Source organism: Dendrobates tinctorius, unplaced genomic scaffold (genome assembly GCF_039654945.1).
Source record: "Dendrobates tinctorius isolate UK_male_01 unplaced genomic scaffold, ASM3965494v1 ptg000099l, whole genome shotgun sequence".
Taxonomy (NCBI): domain Eukaryota; kingdom Metazoa; phylum Chordata; class Amphibia; order Anura; family Dendrobatidae; genus Dendrobates; species Dendrobates tinctorius.
In genome coordinates, this window is record NW_027361767.1 from 2,835,007 (window position 1) to 2,854,057 (window position 19,051).

Genomic DNA, 19,051 nt, shown 5'->3' on the forward strand with positions numbered 1-19,051 from the left:
GAGAGGCAGTGGAGCAGGGTAGGGCAGGTCACTGGAAGGGGTACTTGCTGTCATTAGATCAAGCGAAAGCCTTTGACCGGGTCAACCACGAGTACCTCTGGTCCGTCCTTTTGAGGTATGGTCTGCCTGGGAGGTTTGTAAAATGGTTAGAGATCTTGTACCAAGGGGCTGAGACTTTTCCGCTGGTGAACGGTTGGTCAGGTCGCCCTTTTGAGGTGGGTTCTGGGGTCCGTCAGGGCTGTCCGCTGAGCCCGCTTTTATACGTGTTCGCGATCGATCCCTTCCTAAGGAGGGTAGATCGTGGACCGTTGGCGGGAGTCGGGGTGGACCAGGCGGGCTCTGGGTCGTCTCTGAGGGTGGTGGCGTATGCCGATGATGTTTCCCTTTTCGTGTCCTCGAGAAGGGAGGCGGATTGGGTCATGTCGGAGGTAGTGCGCTACTCGGAGGCATCCGGGTCCATGATCAACCGGGATAAGTGTGAAAGTCTCTGGCTGGGAGGGGGAGATCCCAGGTTTGATCTCCCGGACACCCTTCCAGGGCCCCAGGCCACCGCCAAAACTCTAGGCATCGAATTTGGCCCCGGGGATTACCCCCAGCAAAATTGGGAGGGCAGACTTAAGATCGCCGCCCAAAAGGTGGACCAATGGAAGGGTTGGTCTTTAACCCTGAGGGAAAGGGTTGCCCTGGCTAAAGGCTTTCTGCTACCTTTATTAATATACCTGGGCAGTGTGTGCATCTTGCCGGAACCTCTCTGGACACGGGTCTATAGCCTGTTCTTCCAATTGTTATGGGGGAATAGGCTTAACCTAATCAAGAGGGAGGTTACATACCGTACGAGGAGACTAGGTGGGTTGGGTATGGTCAACCCGGTGGTGTTTCTAGTAAACACCTTTCTTAAGACTAACATCTCCAACCTCTGGCTAGAGAGGGCTCCTCCGTGGGTAGTCTCCTGCAAGGGTTGGCTTTGGCCTTTCTTCCAGGAATGGGAGACAGGAGGGCAGGTGAAGGACCTACGCACACCTCATGGGCATCTCCCGGCTTACGCTACCCCGGTTCTGAAGGTGATCCACCGGTGGGGTCTGGGAATGTGGGAAATCAGGACCATGTCGAGGCAATGCCTTGACAGGAGGGTCCTGTTGACCCATTTCCAGAAGCCCCTGGCCCTTAAGGATTGCCCAGGCCGGGATCTGGAGGTCGGGCTGGGGCTTTTAAATTCTAAGCGGATCCCCATGAAGTTTTGGGACTTGACCTGGCGCTGCTTCCACGGGAGGCTGTATGTAAAGGATAACTTGAAGTGCAGGAAATCCGATGATCGGGGTTGTCCCCGTGAGGAGTGTGGCGACGTGCTGGAAAGCATGGAGCACTTCCTGCTTCATTGTCCCTTTAATGCAGAGGTTTACAACAGGGTGGGTGCTTCCATACGTTGGCCGCTGCTGGCGTCCCTCTCCTACGCTGAGTGGGCCTATGGAGCGTTCAGATCCCTGGGTGGCCGGGACCCGTGCACTTTATTCCTAGTCAGTGTAGTGGTTAGGTTCTACACTTGGAATGCACGGTGCCTAGTTTCGACGCGGAAAAAAACCCTTCCGAGGGATGAGGTGGTAGGAAACATCTTGGGTGACCTGGTGAAGGTCCGTTCTTTGGAGTTCGAAAGGTTGGGTGTGAGGAAGGCCTCTTGGCTTTGGAGGGGCCTCTCCTTTTAGAAACGCACTCAAGGGAGAGCTAGCTCCGTGTGAATGAGGGTAGGGATAGCATAAGTTTCACTGGGTGTTAGGGACAGAATTAGGGGCAGATAGGGACAGGGAGGGACAGGCACTGAGGGACAGATAGAGAGTTAGTTATGATAAGTTAGGTAGAGTAGGGGCAGGTAGGGACAGATAGGGACAGTGTTTTTTTTTAGGGACAGAAGTAGGGACAGTCTTAGTTGTTGAGGGACAGGGTGAATGTGTTAGTGAGGGATGGGGCCTCCAGAACTCCTTTCCTGGTGTTGGGCTGGTGCATGTCACTTTAGCTTTTTGTTTTGGAAGCATGAAATTTAATGGATATTGGGCTTGCAGGCACCAAACTTGGGCCTGTGGCAAGGTTTTTGGAAATGTGGTTAATACTTATTGTTTGGGTAATATTATCAATGGTTATAGCAGGTCGTATCTTAGGTGTATAACAAGTGTAGTATGTGCTTTTTGTGTATCTGTACATGTATGCAGTATTGTATGTATGTCGCTAGGATGGTGCTTTTAAAAAAAAAATGTATATATTATAGTTAGGAAAGGGGGAAGGGGTACAGTCAGGTTGGGTGGGGGTTTCTTGCGGGAGGGAGGGGGGAAGTTTGGACCCTGGAATGGACCCTGAGAAATCAAGGGCCGAAGATCAGAAGGAGATGGCCTGGGAACTACACCAAGGACCATGGGAAATATATAAGGAAATGTAGATACGGGCCATAAACTTTCCTGGACCCTGAGGTGCTGTTTTTTTTTCTGAGGCCATAAACTTTCATGGACCTAGGTGTGGAAAAGGCTACGAACTTGTGGACCTGTGGTGTGGGTGGTGGGAAAAAAAAAAAAAAATATATACATATATATAAAAAAAAAAAAAAGGGAAAAAGGGGGGTGGTTTCTTGCTGTGTTGAGGGGAAGTAGTTGAGGGTCTGCCAAGATGGCTGTTTTTTCTGTTTAAGGCAGTGGGCCAGAAAAAGTGTTTACTTTCCTGTTTTAAATCCAGTATATAGGAATGAATGGGAGCATGAGTGAAGGTGTGAATGGGGTTGAATGTGAAGGAATGGATTTTTGTTTGTTTGTTTGTTTTCTTTGTTTTTTTTTTTTGGAGGTTCCTGCTGGGGGTCCCTCAGGCTGCAAAGCCTGGAGACACTGCACTATGTTCTTCAGAGATGGACTGTCGTAAACTAGCATATTTGCACAAGTTTTTTTTGTATGTCGGTGTGGTTTATTTTAGTTCATGTATCGTGGTTTTTGATTTCTGGAATGTTGTTTTTGTCTGTCTTATGTATTGTGTTTTTGATATTTTTATAATAAAAGAGATACAGGATGTAACTCAGGATTAGTAATGTAATGCATGTACACAGTGACTGCACCAGCAGAATAGTGAGTGCAGCTCTGGAGTATAATACAGGATGTAACTCAGGATTAGTAATGTAATGCATGTACACAGTGACTGCACCAGCAGAATAGTGAGTGCAGCTCTGGGCACGCCCAGGAAGAGGAGGAGCGTCTGTGCTGAGTGTCTGCAGGTTGGGGTTTTGCTAAGCTCCTGGGAAGGGAGGTTTTTTTTTCCTGCAAGGACTTTCCATCTGCCCCCTTCCCAGGAAAGAGGACTCTACCTGGGACTGAGCGCCGGGGCTGGGCCCCTGGCTCCCACCCCCCGGCAAGCCAGCTGGGGGTGGGGGGCCTCATCCACCATCAGGAGGCCCAAGGCACAGCCAGTCCCAGGGATGGGGGAAAAAGCGGACCCCAGGGGGCCGCAAGGCTCCAGGGTCCGGGACCCCTGAAGTGAAGGCTGTGGCAGGCGCTTCCCCCGGAGGTGCAGCAGCCGGCAGAGGTGAGGCGGGGCCCCACCTTAACATCTGGGGCTCCAAGGCTGCGGGAGAGCCAGGTACCACCTACGCCTCCCGCATTCATGCCCACCTCTCCGAGTACGAGGAGGCCGGCAAGCAGCTCAGGAGACTCCGGGGGGAGTTGGAGGGAGCCCGGGTCATCAGTAAAAACAGGCTCCCTGCCTCAAAGAGAGCGGAGGTCACCGCCACGGTCAAGCGGCTGAAAGGGGAGATTCGGGCCCTGGAGGACAGGCGAAGTTCCATCATGGCCGGCAGCGGCCCCTTCCAGGAAAAGCTGCAGAACGAGGACCGGTTCAGGGCCATGGCCGGTGGGTTTCCTGGGGGGTCAGGAGTCCCCATCCAGGTGGAGGAAAGCGAGGAGAAGGAAGAGCAAGATGGCGCCCACACCACACCCGGGCCGCCTCCACCTGAAGACCTGGCGGACACCAGCGAGAGCCAGGTAACATGCAGCGAGATAGCCCCTGAGCAGGTGGCCCTCCCGCTGGACTCCAGTAACGCGGAGGAAAGCGGGAGCGAGGGGGAGGATGGAGGGAGCGGGAGTAGTTCTGAGGGGGGCTGCCTCATCCTTAAACAAGTACGGCAGACTGAATCCCCAGCACGGTTTGGCACGCTGTTGTTTGGGTATGAGGTCTGCCCGGAGGATGGGGCAACCGGGAAGAGGAGAAACAGGAGGCGCAGGCGTAAGGCCTCTGAAGGCGTGGAGGAACAACTGGTTTTTGCTCCTCTTCCCGGGGCCCCTCTGTCCCGCTGTGTGGAACCCGCTACCCACCCCGGCTCGGGCCCTGTGGTGGGTCCGCAGCAAGGGAGCGGGGAGAGAGATGACTGTTGTGACCTGACTGTCGCATCTGGTGACAGTTCAGACCAGGGCAGCGACATGGAGGTCGGTGCTGGTTGTGGTGTTGGTGGTGGTGTCCAGGCTCAGCCCTCGGTGGCAGGGGGGGCTGGCCTGGCACCAGGCAAAGTTGGTAAAGCCAGGGCCGCACCTCCGGCGGCGAGTGCTGGGGCTTCTGGACCCCCCACGTACGGATCCGCTAAGTCTGGATCGCTAGTGGGGGTCCAGAAGCCTAGGAAGGGCGAACAGAACATCAAGCAGCAGCTGAGGCGGTGCAAAGTGCTGGTCGCTCCCATGTCGGCGCCTGTGGTGAGAGCGGGGTCTCCGGCACGTCGACCCAAAAAGGGGTCCGTGCAGGGGGCTCCGCCGCCGCTGGGCGACGAGGGGGAGTGGCCGGCCTTGCCCGTCTCAAGTGGTGGGCATAGGGTGGCGGCGGTGGTCCGTGAGGGGGGCGTGGCCTCCCCGAGTGTTGCCCGGCCTGCAAAGGCTGCGGCGTGCGGGGGGGGCATGTCCTCCTCGGCCGTCGTCCCACCCGCTGCGTCTGCGTCGCCCGGGGGGGCGTGGCCTCGCAAGGGGTCGCTGCTCTGCCCGTGGTGGCTGTGACTGGCGGGGGGCGTGGCCTCAGCGGTCGCGGCTCCGCCCGCTGTGCTCGCGTCGCCCGGGGGGGCCGTGGCCTCGCAGGGGGCCGCGGCTCTGCCTGGGGTGGCTGCGACCGGCGGGGGGGGCGTGGCCGCTGCGGGCCCGCTGCCCTCGGTCCCACCCACCCTTCTAAGTAATGCTGTGCTGCCCCCAAAAGCTGGCGGAGAGTTGTCGGGGTCCCCGGCCCACCTACCTTCATCTGGGGGTGCGGGGACTCTGGCGCTCCCTGGCAAGCCGGTGGCGGGGGTGAAGAAAAGTGCAGGGCAGGGAGCGGTGCCAGTGGCCATCCCTGCCCAGAGCAAGGAAACCTTAGAAAAAGGAAAAAAAAATGGAGCTGAAACCAGGAGCTGCTGTTGCTCCTAGGCCCAGCCAGGGCAGGGTGCATGATGTCATCTGCACTGAGGCATTTAAAGGGGCAGCAGCGCTCCTGGACAGGAGCTGGAGTAGCTCCCAGCAAGAGAGCTCAGGCCCCCAGCAGGCAAAGAGAGGAACTGCACTGGTTCGGGAAATGTAAATAATGTAAATAATGTTGCTATGTTCACCAATTGTGCAAGTGAGAGTGAGTACGAAAGTGGAGTGGACATATTTGAGGAGATGTTTGCTGAAGTGAATGGTGATATGAGTGACATGGATGAAGGAGTGAGTGCTACTGTGAATGTGGGTGAGTGTGCTGGAGTGAATGCTGGGGTGAATGCAAATAATAAAAGAGTGAATGGGAGAGTGAGTGGGAGGACAAATGAGGGTGCTGGCACAAGTGGTGGTAGTGGTGGGAGGGCTGGCCCGTCTGCCCCCCTGGCCGCAAGACCCCAACATAGTTATGTGGGGGCCGCGGCTGGGGGTCGGGGTGGTCCTCGGGGGGTCTCCTCGCCTCCGGGCTCCAGGGACGGCGCTTTGCACCACCGTTTCCTGGAGGCCCTCAAAAAAGGAGAAAGGTCGATAGTGGTAGAGGGGAGGACAGTGGACTTGTCTTTCTGGATAGAGAGACACGGCCTTGCTGCCTTCCAAAACCAAAGGGAGGGAGGGACTGTTTGGTCTCTCCCCACAGCCGGGCAGGGGCCGCAAAGGAGGAATGTGGTCCGTCTTAGGTGGGGGGGCAGTGAAGCCTGTCCACCTAGGAGCAAGGTGGTGGAGCTCCTCCTTAAGATGGGCTTCGGGGCGAATGACATCTTTGCCCTGATACATCCTTCGGTGTCCCGCTTCTTCGACGTCAGCTTTGTGCGGCCAGAGGGGCTTGAGCTCTTCTGGTCTAACTATGAGCTGGTGCGGGAAGAGCCCGGATGGCGAGACTTCGTTGCGCAAGCGGTGTCTCGCCAAAATTCCATCAAGCGAGTGACCGTGGTCACTTGTAACGAGTCACTTGCCGGCGTGGACATTATGACGTGGCTTTCCCGTTACGGGGAAGTCACCGAGGTCCCCAAAAAGAACAGGGACGAATTCGGCATCTGGTCGGGGGGCTGGACCTTCATGGTTAAACTGAAGGTTTCTGGCGGCACGGTCACCCACATCCCTTCCTCGGCGTTCCTGGGAAGGGACAGGATCCTGGTCTTCTACCGGGGGCAACCGAAGGTGCGGCGACCCCACTCACTTCAGCGCTAGCTGCAAGGTACAGAAATGTGCCTTGTGTGGTGGGGTAGGTCATCTGGCCGCCTCGTGTAAGGACATTCGGTGTCACTTGTGTGGTGACCTAGGTCACCCTCTCAGCCGCTGCCCTCGCTCCTTTTCTAATGCCGCTGCAGGCCCGGCGGGAGGAGTCCGTGAGGGAGAAACCTCTGGCGGCGCTCCTGCAGCTGTGGCAGGTGGTGGAGGAGGGGAAGGGGCTGAGGGACCGGTGAGGAAGGGCAATGCCAAGGTGAGGGGGCCCGCGTATGTGCGGAGGCAAGAAAAACGCCATGGGGGTGGGGGGCAGGTGAAGTCTCGGGCAACCGGGTCGATGCCTGCTCCTCCCTCCAGGCCCGTGGCAAAAGCCTCTGAGGTCCTGAGGGAGAGTGTGGTGAGAGAGGAGATCAGGAGGATGGAGAGGGAGGATAAAGCGGCTGACTCGGACGGGTCCTCACAGTATGAAAGTGTTGATGAGGAGGTCCAGGAGCAGCCTACAGCAGCGGGTGGCAAAAGTAAACGTGCCAATCGTAACAAATCGGGGGGGAAGAAGGCTGGCAAGCCTTCAAAATCTCCCCCACCCCCGACCACCAGGGTGCGCACGGAAGGGCCCGCTGACCCCCCTCTGATTGATCTCTCCAACCGGTTCAGCGTCCTCGGAGGCTCGGATGATGGGCCGCAAGACGAGGATGCTGGGCCGGGGGTACCACCGGAGGGTCCTTCGGGGGATGGTGGGGTCCGTCCCTCAGGGGGCAGTGTTCCTCCTGGGGGGGGGACAGACCTGGAACCCGGGGGCGAGGACACCGGGGGGGTGGGATGGACACAACGGGAGCTTCCCTGAAAAGGAAGGTGTCCGACCCCTCCCCAGGTGGAGGTGATAGCAGTGGTAAGAAGTTGGCCATCCAACTTGATCACCCATGATGGCGGAACTCGCCCCGTTGACGCTGGCATCTATTAATGTTGCCAGCATAAAGTCAGATGCGGCTTGTTTCACGGCCTTTGATTTTTTCTCCCGGATTGAGGCAGAAATTTTATTCTTGCAAGAGACCAGACTAACAGACATGGGGGCCATCTATAAAGCACGGAGGGAGTGGAGGTGCGGGCCCTCATACTGGTCTCTTGCGGCCGAGCCGTATAGCGGGGTGGCAGTCCTTTTTAAGACTGCAGCTGTTGAATGCCGACGGGTTACTGAGTTGGAAATGGGGAGGTGCCTGATCCTAGATGTCTTCATGAGGGGACAAGAGCTCCGGCTCATCAACATCTACGGCCCGCAGTCCAAGTGGGACCGCAAATGTCTCTTCCTGAGGATCAAGCCCTTTCTTTTTACGAGCCGGCAGGTGGTCTTCGGTGGGGACTTCAACACCATTACGAGGTCCCGTGACCGGGGGGGTCCCGGAGATCGCCTGGCTTATGATAGCGTCGCGTTGAATAGCATAGCCAGCGAAGCTCGCCTGGTGGATGTCCACATCCGGCACACCCCAGGTCACGGAGGTTTCACCTACCATAGGGGTAGCTGTAGGTCTAGAATAGACAGGTTTTTTTTGAAGGAGGACGCCATCTTTTCTGCTGTGTCCGCCGTTGAGGTGGAGTTCTCCGATCACTGTCTAATTTTCTTTTCTCTGAATGTTGCAGAGACTCATCGGATGGGAAGAGGGCTGTGGAAGCTCAATTCGTCCCTGCTGGAAGAAGCGGAGGTGAGACAATCCTTCGAGGACTTTCTTCAGAGCCAGGTACCGCTGTTGGATCTCTGTAGTAGTAAGTCAGAGTGGTGGGAGATCTTCAAAAAGCGGGTGGCGGGGTTCTTCCGTCAGCTCTCGAGCCTCAGGAGTCTGAACAGGCACCGCTTGTATCAGGCCCTGGGGAGGAAACTCGAGCAGCTTGTCTCGACTGGAGGTGACCGTGAGGAAATCTCCAGAGTGAAATCTTTGCTCAAGAGGTGTCAGTATGATAGACACACATCTTTAGTTTTTGAGAGGGACTTCGGGAAGTACCGCTCACCCGACCCTTACAGAAACTGTAAGATGTCAGTGAATTGTAAGATGGTAACAGGACTGATCGACAGTACGGGGTCCCTGAACAGATCCAAATCAGGGATCCTGGAGGTGGTCAGATCCTTCTACTCACACCTCTTGGAAAAGAAGGATCTGGATCGGGACAGGATGTCGGCTTTCCTGGCTGAAACCGTCCCTGAGCCAGGGGGTGATCCCTCTCTTGGTGTTTTGGCAGAGGAAATCAGGGAAGAGGAAGTGAGACTGGCCATTGATGGGCTTCGGCCCAAGAAATCGCCAGGTCCGGATGGCTTAACATCCGAGTTCTATAAGACTTTTAGGGACTCCTTGGTCCCCCTCTTGACAGGGGTATTTAATGAGTGTCTCTCCTCGGGCACTCTTCCCGACTCAATGAGGAAGTCAGCTCTCATTATTCTGTCAAAGGGTAAGGATCCGTCCCGTATCGAGAATTGGCGTCCCATAGCGCTTCTCGATACGGACCGGAAGGTTCTGGCCAAAGTGCTGTTTAATCGGCTGGTGAAGTTTGCACCCCGGCTCCTTTCAGGGGCCCAGCATTGCTCTGTTCCGGGCCGCAGTACTTTTAGTGCTGTGCTCGGTGTCCGAGAGGCAGTGGAGCAGGGTAGGGCAGGTCACTGGAGGGGGTACTTGCTGTCATTAGATCAAGCGAAAGCCTTTGACCGGGTCAACCACGAGTACCTCTGGTCCGTCCTTTTGAGGTATGGTCTGCCTGGGAGGTTTGTAAAATGGTTAGAGATCTTGTACCAAGGGGCTGAGACTTTTCCGCTGGTGAACGGTTGGTCAGGTCGCCCTTTTGAGGTGGGTTCTGGGGTCCGTCAGGGCTGTCCGCTGAGCCCGCTTTTATACGTGTTCGCGATCGATCCCTTCCTAAGGAGGGTAGATCGTGGACCGTTGGCGGGAGTCGGGATGGACCAGGCGGGCTCTGGGTCCTCTCTGAGGGTGGTGGCGTATGCCGATGATGTTTCCCTTTTCGTGTCCTCGAGAAGGGAGGCGGATTGGGTCATGTCGGAGGTAGTGCGCTACTCGGAGGCATCCGGGTCCATGATCAACCGGGATAAGTGTGAAAGTCTCTGGCTGGGAGGGGGAGATCCCAGGTTTGATCTCCCGGACACCCTTCCAGGGCCCCAGGCCACCGCCAAAATTCTAGGCATCGATTTTGGCCCCGGGGATTACCCCCAGCAAAATTGGGAGGGCAGACTTAAGATCGCTGCCCAAAAGGTGGACCAATGGAAGGGTTGGTCTTTAACCCTGAGGGAAAGGGTTGCCCTGGCTAAAGGCTTTCTGCTACCTTTATTAATATACCTGGGCAGTGTGTGCATCTTGCCGGAACCTCTCTGGACACGGGTCTATAGCCTGTTCTTCCAATTGTTATGGGGGAATAGGCTTAACCTAATCAAGAGGGAGGTTACATACCGTACGAGGAGACTAGGCGGGTTGGGTATGGTAAACCCGGTGGTGTTTCTAGTAAACACCTTTCTTAAGACTAACATCTCCAACCTCTGGCTAGAGAGGGCTCCTCCGTGGGTAGTCTCCTGCAAGGGTTGGCTTTGGCCTTTCTTCCAGGAATGGGAGACAGGAGGGCAGGTGAAGGACCTACGCACACCTCATGGGCATCTCCCGGCTTACGCTACCCCGGTTCTGAAGGTGATCCGCCGGTGGGGTCTGGGAATGTGGGAAATCAGGACCATGTCGAGGCAATGCCTTGACAGGAGGGTCCTGTTGACCCATTTCCAGAAGCCCCTGGCCCTTAAGGATTGCCCAGGCCGGGATCTGGAGGTCGGGCTGGGGCTTTTAAATTCTAAGCGGATCCCCATGAAGTTTTGGGACTTGACCTGGCGTTGCTTCCATGGGAGGCTGTATGTAAAGGATAACCTGAAGTGCAGGAAATCCGATGATCGGGGTTGTCCCCGTGAGGAGTGTGGCGACGTGCTGGAAAGCATGGAGCACTTCCTGCTTCAGTGTCCCTTTAATGCAGAGGTGTACAACAGGGTGGGTGCTTCCATACGTTGGCCGCGGCTGGCGTCCCTCTCCTACGCTGAGTGGGTTTATGGAGCGTTCAGATCCCTGGGTGGCCGGGACCCGTGCACTTTATTTCTAGTCAGTGTAGTGGTTAGGTTCTACACTTGGAATGCACGGTGCCTAGTTTCGACGCGGAAAAAAACCCTCCCAAGGGATGAGGTGGTAGGAAACATCTTGGGTGACCTGGTGAACGTCCGTTCTTTGGAGTTCGAAAGGTTGGGTGTGAGGAAGGCCTCTTGGCTTTGGAGAGGCCTCTCCTTTTAAAAACGCACTCAAGGGAGAGCTAGCTCCGTGTGAATGAGGGTAGGGATAGCATAAGTTTCACTGGGTGTGCTAGGGACAGAAGTAGGGGCAGATAGGGACAGGGAGGGACAGGTACTGAGGGACAGATAGAAAGTTAGTTATATTAAGTTAGGTGGAGTAGGGACAGGAAGGGACAGATAGGGACAGTTTCTTTAGGGACAGAAGCAGGGACAGTCTTAGTTGTTGAGGGACAGGGTGAATGAGTTAGTGAGGGACGGGGCCTCGAGAACTCCTTTTCCTGGTGGTGGGCTAAAGCATGCCACTCTAGACTTTTGTTTTGGAAACATAGAGCATTAATGGATATTGGGCTTGCAGGCACTGATCTTGGGTCTGCAAAGGAAAGTGTGTGGTGGCAAGCCAAAACAAATATGGTAATAATGTTATGTGGTGTATATGTAGATATATATTGTATATTTGTATTTTTGTGTATTATACATACTTTCTTTTGTTTTAGTTAGGAGTGCATGGGAGGGTGTAGTGAGGTTGGGAGGGGGGTAAATGGGGGGTGAGAATGGGAAAAGAGGACCTTTATCTGAAGGGAAAGTAGATGGACAAATCGTGGAAAGGAAAAGAAGAATGGACCACGTGGTAAATAGCATAGGTTTTGGGTGGAGCCGGGTGAGGGTTTTCCTCTTGGAGCATAAACTGTTTTTGCCAAGAGATAGATGTGATAGGCCATGAACATTGATGGACCTTGTGTGTTTCGTGTAATGGGCCATGGACTTTTGGACCTTGGGTGTGGTGGGGGGATGATAAATAAAAAAAAAAAAAAAAAAAATTATTAAAATTTAAAAAAAAAAAAAAAAAAAAAAAAAAATTTCGTAGAGGTGTTAGGCTGGTGCTGGGGTTTTGCCAGTATAAGTGGCTATGGTTTTTTTTAAGGCAGAAGGGCCGGAATATGGTTTTTTTTCTTTATTACTTGTATATAGGTATGGGTGCAAAGCGCGAATGGAGTGTGAAAGGGTGTGCGTAGGGGATGAATGTGTTACATAGGGGTTTCTTTATTTCAAGTTGTATAGGGGTGGAGGGATCCTGCTGGGGCCCTCTAGGCTGGAAAGCCTGGGTGATCAGGTAAAATTGCGAGGTTTGCACAAATATTTATGTCGGGAGCATTGTTTGTCTGCTATGTATTGTGTTTTGTATTATGTAGTCTGTTATGTATTGTGTTTTGATACTTTTATAATAAAAAAGAGCTACAGGATGTAACTCAGGATTAGTAATGTAATGCATGTACACAGTGACTGCACCAGCAGAATAGTGAGTGCAGCTCTGGGCACGCCCAGGAAGAGGAGGAGCGTCTGTGCTGAGTGTCTGCAGGTTGGGGTTTTGCTAAGCTCCTGGGAAGGGAGGTTTTTTTTTTCCTGCAAGGACTTTCCATCTTCCCCCTTCCCAGGAAAGAGGACTCTACCTGGGACTGAGCGCCGGGCTGGGCCCCTGGCTCCCACCCCCCGGCAAGCCAGCTGGGGGTGGGGGGGCCTCATCCACCATCAATAGGCCCAAGGCACAGCCAGCCAGTCCCAGGGATGGGGGAAAAAGCGGACCCCAGGGGGCCGCAAGGCTCCAGGGTCCGGGACCCCTGAAGTGAAGGCTGTGGCAGGCGCTTCCCCCGGAGGTGCAGCAGCCGGCAGAGGTGAGGCGGGGCCCCACCTTAACATCTGGGGCTCCAAGGCTGCGGGAGAGCCGGCTACCACCTACGCCTCCCGCATCCATGCCCACCTCTCCGAATATGAGGAGGCTGGGAAGCAGCTGAGGAGACTTCGGGGGGAGTTGTAGGGAGCCAGGATAATATCTAAAAACAGGATCCGTACCTCAAAGAAAGCGGAGGTCGCTGCCACAGTCCAGCGGCTGGAAGAGGAGATTCGGGCCCTGGAGGGCCGGCGAAGTGTCATCATGGCCAGCAGCGGCCCCTTCCAGGAGAAGCTGCGGAACGAGGACCGTTCAGGGCCATGGCCGGTGGGTTTCCTGGGGGGTCAGGAGGCCCCACCCAGGTGGAGGAAAGTGAGGAGAAGGAAGAGCAAGATGGCACCCACGCTACACCCGGCCGCCTCCACCTGAAGACCTGACGGACACCAGCAGGAGTCAGGTAACATGCTGCGGGATAGCCCCTGAGCAACTGGCCCTCCCGCTGGACTCCAGTAATGCGGAGGTAAGCAGGAGCGAGGGGGAGGATGGAGGGAGTGGGAGTAATACCGAGGGGGGCTGCCTCATCCTCAGGCAAGTGCGGCAGATGGAATCCCCAGCACGGTTTGGCACGCTGTTGTTTGGGGATGAAGTCTGCCCGGAGGATGAGGCAACCGGGAAGAGGAGAAACAGGAGGCGCAGGCGTAAGGCCTCTGAAGGCGTGGAGGAACAACTGATTTTTGCTCCTCTTCCCGGGGCCCCTCTGTCCCGCTGTGTGGAACCCGCTACCCACCCCGGCTCGGGCCCTGTGGTGGGTCCGCAGCGAGGGAGCGGGGAGAGAGATGACTGTTGTGACCTGACTGTCGCATCTGGTGACAGTTCAGACCAGGGCAGCGACATGGAGGTCGGTGCTGGTTGTGGTGTTGGTGGTGGTGTCCAGACTCAGCCCTCGGTGGCAGGGGGGGCTGGCCTGGCACCAGGTAAAGTTGGTACAGCCAGGGCCGCACCTCCGGCGGCGAGTGCTGGGGCTTCTGGACCCCCCAAGTACAGATCCGCTAAGTCTGGATCGCTAGTGGGGGTCCAGAAGCCTAGGAAGGGTGAACAAAAAATCAAACGACAACTGAAGCGGTGCAGGGAGCTGGTCACTCTCATGGCGGCGCCCGTGGTAAGAGCGGGGTCTCCGGCACGTCGACCCAAAAGGGGGTCCATGCGGGGAGCTCCACCGCCACTGGGCGACGAGGGGGAGTGGCCGGCCCTGCCCGTGGCAAGTGGTGGGCACAGAGTTTTGGAGGAGGTCTGCGAGGGGGGCGGGGCCTCCCCGAGTGTTGCCCGGCCTGCAAAGGCTGTGACATGCGGGGGGGGGCATGTCCTCCTCGGCCGCTGTCCTGCTCGCTACGTCCATGTCACCTGGGGGGGCGTGGCCTCGCAAGGGGTCACTGCTCTGCCCTTGGTGGCCATGACTGGTGGGGGGGCGTGGCCACGGCAGGCCCGCTGCCCTCTGTCCCACCCACCCTCCCAAGCAGTGCAAGCAAGCTGCCCCCAAATGCTGGCGGGGGGTTGTCGCGGTCCCCAGCCCACCTACCTTCATCTGAGGGTGCGGGGACTCTGGCGCCCCCTGGCAAGCCGGCGGAGGGGGTGAAGAAGGATGCAGGGCAGGGAGCGGTGCCAGAGGCCGTCCCTGCCAAGAGCAAGGAAATCAAAAGAAACTCTGAAAAAAAAAAAAAAAATGGTGCTGGAGAAACCAGGAGCTGCTGCTACTCCCAGGCCCAGCCAGGGAAATGTGCAGTATGTCATCAGCACTGAGGCACTTAAAGGGGCAGCAGCACTCTTGGCCAGTAAGGGCAATCATGGAGCACCTGGCCAGCTAGGGCCCCCAGCAGGTGGGAGGGAAAATTGCGGCAAAGGAACTGTTAATGCTGATGTAAATAAAAATGTAAATATAAATAAAATTGGTGCTGAGGAGTATGAGGAGTGCGTGAGTGAATGTGAGAGCGGGGTGACTGATATTTTTGAGCAGTTGTTTGCGGACGTGAATGGGTATGTGAGTGACATGGATGAGGGAGTGAATGTGGCTGAAAGTGCTGGAGTGAATGCTGGGGTGAGTGGGAATAATAGAGTGAATGGGAGAGTGAGTGGGAGGACGAATGAGGGTGCAGGCACAAGTGGTGGTGGGAAGGCTGGCCCATCTGCCCCCCCGGCCGCGAGACCCCAACGTAACTATGCGGGGGCCGCGGCTGGGGGTCAGGGTGGTCCTGGGGGGGTCTCCTCGCCTCCGGGCTCCAGGGACGGCGCTTTGCACCATCGTTTCCTGGAGGCCCTTAAAAGGGGAGAAAGGTCGGTAACAGTAGAGGGGAGGACAGTGGACCTGTCTTTCTGGATAGAGAGACACGGCCTTGCTGCCTTCCAAAATCAAAGGGAGGGAGGGACTGTTTGGTCTCTCCCCACAGCCGGGCAGGGGCCGCCAAGAAGGAATGTGGTCCGTCTTAGGTGGGGGGGCAATGAAGATTGTCCACCCAGGAGCAAGGTGGTGGAGCTCCTCCTAAAGATGGGCTTCGGAGCGAATGACATCTTTGCCCTGATACATCCTTCGGCGTCCCGCTTCTTTGATGTCCGTTTCGTGCGGCCAGAGGGGCTTGAGCTCTTCTGGTCGAAGTACGAGCTGGTGCGAGAAGAGCCCGGATGGCGAGACTTCGTTGCGCAAGCGGTGTCTCGCCAAAATTCCGTCAAGCGAGTGACCGTGGTCACTTGTAGCGAGTCACTTGCCGGCGTGGACATTATGACGTGGCTTTCTCGTTACGGGGAAGTCACCGATGTCCCAAAAAAGAACAGGGATGAATTTGGCATCTGGTCGGGGGGCTGGACTTTCATGGTAAAGCTGAAGGTTTCCGGCGGCACGGTCACCCACATCCCTTCCTCAGCGTTCTTGGGGAGGGACAGGATCCTGGTCTTCTACCAGGGGCAACCGAAGGTCTGCCACAAGTGCGGCGACCCCACCCACTTCAGCGCCAGCTGCAAGGTGCAGAAGTGTGCGTTGTGTGGTGGGATAGGCCACCTGGCCGCCTTGTGCAAAGACATTCGTTGCCACCTGTGTGGTGACCTAGGTCACCCGCTCAGCCGCTGCCCTCGCTCTTTCTCCAATATCGCTGCAGCCCCGGTGGGGGGAGGCCGTGAGGGGGCAACCTCTGGCGGCGCTTCTGCCGTGGCAGGTGGTGGCGGAGGGGGAAGGGCTGAGGGGCCGGTGAGGAAGGGCAATGCTAAGGCAAGGGGCCCCGCGTATGAGCGGAGGCAAGAAAAACGCCATGGAGGCAAGGGGCAGGTGGAGCCTCGGGAAACCGGGGTGATGCCTGCCCCTCCCTCTAGGCCCATGGCAAAAGCCTCTGAGGCCCTGGGGGAGAGTGCGGTGAGTGAGGAGATCAGGAGGATGGAGAGAGAGGAGAAAGCGGCTGACTCAGATGACTCCTCTCGTTATGAAAGTGTCGACGAGGATGTCAGGGGGCAGCCTACAGCATCAGGTGGCAAAAACAAGTGTGCCCACCGTAAATCGGGAGGGAAGAGGGCTGACAAGTCTTCAAAGTCCCCCCCGCCCCCGACCACAAGAGTGCATACGGAAGGGCCCGCTGACCCTCCTCTGATCAGACTCTCCAACCGGTTCAGTGCCCTCGGAGGTTCAGATGATGATCCGCAAGACAAGGGTGCTGGGCCGGGGGTAACACCGGAGGGTCCTTCGGGGGATGGTGGAGTCCGTCCCTCAGGGGGCACTGTTCCTCCTGAGGGGGGGACGGGCCTGGAACCCGGGGGCGAGGACACCGGGGGGGAGGGATGGACACGTCGGGGGCTTCTCTAAAAAGGAAGGTGTCTGACCCCTCCCCAGGAGGAGGTGATAGCGGGGCAGGGAAGAAACTGGCCATCCAACTCGATCACCCATGATGGCTGAACTAGCCCCGTTGACGCTGGCTTCCATTAATGTCGCCAGCATTAAGTCAGATGCGGCTCGCTTCACGGCCTTTGATTTTTTCTCCCGGATTGAGGCAGAAATTTTATTTTTGCAAGAGACCAGACTAACGGACATGGGGGCCATCTTTAAAGCACGGAGGGAGTGGAGGTGCGGGCCCTCATACTGGTCTCTTGCGGCCGAGCCGTATAGCGGGGTGGCAGTCCTTTTTAAGACTGCAGATGTTGAATGCCGACGGGTTACTGAGTTGGAAATGGGGAGGTGCCTGATTCTAGATGTCTTCATGAGGGGACAAGTGCTCCTGCTCATTAATATCTACGGCCCGCAGTCCAAGTGGGACCGTAAATGTCTCTTCCTGAGGATCAAGCCCTTTCTTTTTACGAGCCGACAGGTGGTCTTCGGTGGGGACTTCAACACCGTTGCGAGGTCCCGTGACCGGGGGGGTCCCGGAGACCGCCTGGCTTATGACAGTGTCGCGCTTAATAGCATAGCTAGTGAAGCTCGCCTGGTGGATGTCCACATCCGGCACACCCCAGGCCACGGGGGTTTCACCTACCATAGGGGTAGCAGTAGGTCTAGAATAGACAGGTTTTTTTTGAAGGAGGACGCCATCTTTTCTGCTGTGTCAGCCGTTGAGGTGGAGTTCTTCGACAACTGTTTAATTTTCTTTTCTCTGAATGTTGCAGAGACTCCTCGGATGGGAAGAGGGCTGTGGAAGCTCAATTCGTCCCTGCTGGAAGAAGCGGAGGTGAGACAATCCTTCGAGGATTTTCTTCAGAGCCAGGTACCGCTGTTGGATCTCTGTAGTAGTAAGTCAGAGTGGTGGGAGATCTTCAGAAAGCGGGTGGCGGGGTTCTTCCGTCCGCTCTCGAACCTCAGAAGTCTGAACAGGCACCGCTTGTATCAGGCTCTGGGGAGGAAACTCGAGCAGCTTGTCTCAACTGGAGGTGACCGTGAGGAAATCTCCAGAGTGAAATCTTTGCTCAAGAGGTGCCAGTATGATAGACACACATCTTTAGTTTTTGAGAGGGACTTCGGGAAGTACTGCTCGCCCGACCCTTACAGAAACTGTAAGATGTCAGTGAATTGTAAGATGGTGACAGGACTGATCGACAGTACGGGGTCCCTGAACAGATCCAAATCAGGGATCCTGGAGGTGGTCAGATCCTTTTACTCGCGCTTCTTGGAAAAGAAGGATCTGGATCGGGATAGGATGTCGGCTTTCCTGGCTGAAACCGTCCCTGAGCCAGGGGGTGATCCCTCTCTTGGTGTTTTGGCAGAATAAATTAGGGAGGAGGAAGTGAGACTGGCCATTGATGGGCTTCGGCCCAAGAAATCGCCAGGTCCGGATGGCTTAACATCCGAGTTCTATAAGACTTTTAGGGACTCCTTGGTCCCCCTCTTGACAGGGGTCTTTAATGAGTGTCTATATTCGGGCACTCTTCCCGACTCAATGAGGAAGTCAGCCCTAATTATTCTGTCAAAGGGTAAAGATCCGTCCCGTATCGAGAATTGGCGTCCCATAGCGCTTCTCGATACGGACCGGAAGGTTCTGGCCAAAGTGCTGTTTAATCGGCTGGTGAAGTTTGCACCCCGGCTCCTTTCAGGGGCCCAGCATTGCTCTGTTCCAGGCCGCAGTACTTTTAGTGCTGTACTCGGTGTCCGGGAGGCAGTGGAGCAGGGTAGGGCAGGTCACTGGAAGGGGTACTTGCTGTCGTTAGACCAAGCGAAAGCCTTTGACCGGGTCAACCATGAGTACCTCTGGTCCGTCCTTTTGAGGTATGGTCTGCCTGGGAGGTATGTAAAATGGTTAGAGATCTTGTACCAAGGGGCTGAGACTTTTCCGCTGGTGAACGGTTGGTCAGGTCGCCCTTTTGAGGTGGGTTCTGGGGTCCGTCAGGGCTGTCCGCTGAGCCCGCTTTTATACGTGTTCGCGATCGATCCCTTCCTAAGGAGGGTAGATCGTGGACCGTTGGCGGGAGTCGGGATGGACCAGGCGGGTTCTGGGTCCTCTCTGAGGGTGGTGGCGTACGCCGATGATGTTTCCCTTTTCGTGTCCTCAAGGGGGGAGGCGGATTGGGTCATGTCAGAGGTAGTGCGCTACTCGGAGGCATCCGGGTCCATGATCAACCGGGATAAGTGTGAAAGTCTCTGGCTGGGAGGGGGAGATCCTAGTTTTGATCTCCTGGTCACCCTTCCAGGGCCCCAGGCCACCGCCAAAGTTCTAGGCATCGAATTTGGCCCCGGGGACTACCCCCAGCAAAATTGGGAGGGCAGACTTAAGATCGCCGCCCAAAAGGTGGACCAATGGAAGGGTTGGTCTTTGTCCCTAAGGGAAAGGGTTGCCCTGGCTAAAGGCTTTCTGCTTCCCTTGTTAATTTACCTAGGCAGCGTGTGCATCTTGCCAGAACCTCTCTGGACACGGGTCTATAGCCTGTTCTTCCAGCTGTTATGGGGGAATAGGCTCAACCTAATCAAGAGAGAGGTCACATACCGCA